General features: G+C 36.6%; 1 pseudogene; it reads left to right on the top strand.

Annotated features, from left to right (window-relative positions):
* The first annotated feature begins 857 nt into the window (after window positions 1–857).
* On the top strand, window positions 858–974 carry LOC145246379 (5S ribosomal RNA; annotated as a pseudogene).
* The last annotated feature ends 3,456 nt before the right edge of the window (window positions 975–4,430 follow it).

Raw genomic sequence — 4,430 nt, 5'->3', positions numbered from 1 at the left:
GTCCACAAAATACTTGAGAAAACGGACTCTGGAGAATTCACATGGGTCCTAGCAAACTTTAGACGTGCTGCAAAGTGTTTTCCGGTGTGCAATGGAGTCATTCTTGGTCTTCTTCCTTTCAGACCATTTTCATGCAGAGTCCTTTGCAATGTTTGCCTTGATATTTTTATGCCAGAAGACTCCAGATTTTCTAAAATGTCCTTAGTAGTGGTGGTTGGATTTGCATTAACACTTCTTACAATATTCCTGGTGGCTCTAGCAGACAGTTTCCTGTTCCTTCCTCTACCAATCAAGTTGTTTGTTGTGTGGTGGCTCTGGAATTTTTTGATGATGCTCTGTACTGTTGCTGTAGGCACCTCAAATTTCTTGGAAATTGACTTGTAACCTAAACCATCCTTATGTGAATTCACAATTTTTGTCCTAAGATCATTACTAAGCTCTTTTTTCTTCCCCATTCTTATAAGTTTTATTCTTTTATTGGTTTTCAGTTGATATCATTTTAATTTCTGAAAAATGCAAAAAACGAAATGTAATTAATCAAAGGTTGTATAAAAGCATTCAAAATAAGAATCAAACAGGAAACAAACAGTCAGAAACTCGATTGATACTGAAAAAATAAGGGGGTATGATTATTTTTGAACATTGCAGATTTTATAAATAGTTGTATATTTCTTTTATTACAAGTATCCCGAGATTTTAAAATGACGAAAATGATCAGAAGAGGTGTATTAAGAATATGTATCAATATGGACGTAAACAATAAATTCTTACAAAGTTACACCTAATAAACTCAATTTTCAAGGGGGGGGGTATGAATAATATCGGGCACAAGTGTGTGTGTGTGTATATATATATATATACACGGCATAATCGCGTTGACACACTGGTTCTCGTCAGATCACCGAAGTTAAGCAACGTTGAGCCTGGTTAGTACCAGATGGGTGACCATTTGGAAATTCTAGGCGCTGTATGTGCTCTCCGCTTATCTCGGCATTTGTTTCCAGTCATCTTGTACATTCACTTCACTGCTACTGGTATTCAACAATGTCGACTCAGGAGAGGTGTTGTTGAGATTGTGCATCTCCTGCCACAAAAATTTTACGCGCAGGCACCCCTACGTGTGTATCCATAGTCTGTCAAAGACTAAACGAGCCTGTATATTAATAATATAATACAGCATAAGCACGTTGACGCACCGGTTCCCGCTGGATCACCAAAATTAAGCAACGTTGAATCTAGTCAGTACTAAATGCGTGATCATTTGGAACTTATCTCGGTATTGTTTCCAGTCGTGTTGGACTTCTCCTTGCCACTGGACTCAAACAGTGCTGATTCAGGAAAAGCGTGGTTAGTGACTGCGCAACCCTTGCCTAACAATTACAAGAAGTATCCTTTGTCGTTCGAGATTGAACGGAGACATCGATTACGAATAAAGATATACATATTTGGTCATGGTTTACTTTTAGCGGGAAATATCCTCATGTACACGAGGATGGTGCTATTTAAGTTATCGCTAATCGGTATTCAAATTCTCTCGTGCTACATAAGTAATGTGTGAGAAAGTACTGCCCGAAGACCTTAAGAAGAACGCGCTTGACTGTTGCAGTGTTGCACCACAACAGAAAATAGAGGCGGGCGGCATTTCTTTTTTAGTGATGAAAGTGGGCGGAGATAAGAGCCCCTAACTTCGAACCAACTCATTCCTGGATGAGTCTGTGTATAAAAATATTCACATCGATCATCTCAATCCAGGCTTGACTTTTATGAACCTGATTGAATAAAATATAACCCCCCCCCCAATCATCGACTGACCTCGAAAAAAAGCAGGTACGTATCGGCTTTGGTTGATGTTCTCGCGTCACAAAATGATAAACGATCTTCCTGATGTATTCCATCAGTTTTATTGGATGGCGTAACCTGTGTGGGGATGCCATCCATTGATGATGTTATAATTTTGTGACATCATTCAGTGTGCACGTGACGAAAATCCAAGATAACATACAAGATAACCAGATCCACGGTTTGGTTGGTTGGTTGTTTTTGTTTTACGGCATATCAACCTTTTAAGGTTATTTAATGCTGAAGCCAGTGATTTTGAAGAACATTTTTTTAATAGAAATATATATATATATATATATATATATTTTTAAAGTCAGTTTCTATTCAACCCATAGTTGGGACCCTAACAGGTACTACCACTCCGAATCAGAGTGGACCTGGGAGCAATGGCAATTAAAGGGTGGCTCCACATTCCCTAAAGACCGCAAGCTGGGGCCTCACCATCGGATATAGTTTAAGGTCATATCCAGGACCTCCACGGTTTGGAATCACGTGAGTCAGGTGTGTGTGCGTGTGTGTGTGTGTGTATATGTGTGTGTGTGTGTGTGTGTGTGTATGTGTGTGTGTGTTTGCGTGCGTGTGTGTGTTAGTATCAATTTTAGGTATTTTTGGCCTTCGGGCCAAGATCACAGTGTAGTATCTGTTCACCTTTTCTGTCCTCGGTCGATGGAGGAGAAATCATTCATGACTGAAACAATTTTTATTTTTGTTCCTATCCAGAGTGCCCCTTTTTTTGGGAGTTGGATTTCCCACATTAAAAATCAACCTTGTGTCTAACTCTGCCCTCGTGGGGAGGCAAGTAAATAAGGACAATAGAACGACTAGGACTTACGGTTCTTGTGCAGAATTCCACTCTATATTAAAAAACAAAATAAAGAAAAATCTGCATGATGTACTTAAATTATCATATACCAAAAATCACGTAAACGAATCAAGTAGTTTTATTTCTAAGTAAGAGAACAATTTTTAAGCGAGTAATGGGAATTAGTAGACATTACAACATACATTTAGTGAGTATTAATTATTGTTGAGTATTCTCCTTTATCGTTTGCTGATCTTTTTTTAAATGGCGGGCGGGACGGCTACTTCTCACGTGGCCATACCATTCGATTTTCTTTATAAAATTAAACTACTTGATCAATGTGCGTGATTTTTGGAAAATGGTATTTTTGTTTCGTCACGGGTACATACGTAACACAGTTTTTTTTTTCTAGTATAACGGAATCCTGAACAAGATATAAATATTTACACAAGAGTGTCGATCTCCTGGTTCGCGACGGTATTCATTAGAACAATTTACCTCCCTCAACTCAAAATGGTAAAGAACGAGAGAGAGAGAGAGAGAGAGAGAGAGAGAGAGAGTGGGTGAGAGAGAGAGAGAGTGAGAGAGAGAGAGAGAGAGTGAGAGAAAGAACGGGAGGTAAAGAGAAAAAGTTAGAAAAAGAGAGAAAGGGAAACCGGGAAACAAGATGGGGAGGGGGCAGAGGTAAATAATAAACGTAATCCGATCATGTGTAGTTTACAAAAAGAAGAAGGAAAGAAATCATAATTGATGATAAAAAGTTGCATTAAATAGCGCGCCAAACGACCAGCCGCGTTAGCGACACCAGATTAGCATTTCCAATGACGTGGCCCAAAAAGCCTCCAAAAGACGTCTGCTCCAAAAAAAAAAAAAAAAAAAATTATGAAAACAGAAAAAAAAAAGTATGGACATTGAGACGATTCCGATACAAATACCGATTTTGACCCTTTTATGGAGTTTTTAAAAGTTAAAAAATTATTATAGAAAAAAAAAACACAAAAAAGAAACAAAAAACAAAACAAAAACAAACAAAAACAAACAAACAAAAAAAAACAACAGCATACTGAGCATGCAATATGTTTTTTTTGCAAACGTAAAAAATACACATGGGAAAGGGTAGTTTAGTTTTACTGTTAAATTTAAAATCGATAAATATTTATCATTTTATCATTAGTACCAGCAATCAAAAATTGACTTAAAAAAAATGAATTATTTTTAGAATCGGAAAATAGGCATATTTTTCTTTCTAGTTCCGATACTGATTTCGTTAGTCTCTAAAGTTTTTCCAATTCCCGATTCTGATTATGGTCAATCGTCCAATAATATATATATATATATATATATATATATATATATATATATATATATATATATATATATATATATATATATATATATATATATATATATATTAAATAGCTACAGACACTAGTGTTTCATCATTTCGGCAATCGTCAGTGCAAAGTGTCACAATTAACACCGGTCGAGAGATTCTAACCTTGCAACAATGTCATCTCTGGCCCCATTAGCAAGGACCATGAAAAATATTGTTGAAATTTGATGAGCTACACACACACACACACACACACACACACACACACACACACACACACACACACATATAAAACAAGTAAATGACACGAAATGCAACATAAATTACTCATCTACCTACTTGAATCAGTCTTTTTGTGTTTTAACTTATTTGAAAGCGTTTATTTAGTTTGAAGAACAAGGAGAGTCCAGTCTTGATTTAGGCCAACAACAACGATAACAACAACAAAATATAACG

Source organism: Euprymna scolopes, chromosome 23 (genome assembly GCF_053919585.1).
Source record: "Euprymna scolopes isolate OS-2025 chromosome 23, ASM5391958v1, whole genome shotgun sequence".
In the NCBI taxonomy this organism is placed as follows: Eukaryota; Metazoa; Mollusca; class Cephalopoda; order Sepiida; family Sepiolidae; genus Euprymna; species Euprymna scolopes.
The sequence above is the reverse complement of the archived record's forward strand: the minus strand, read 5'-3'. Positions and strand labels throughout refer to the sequence as shown.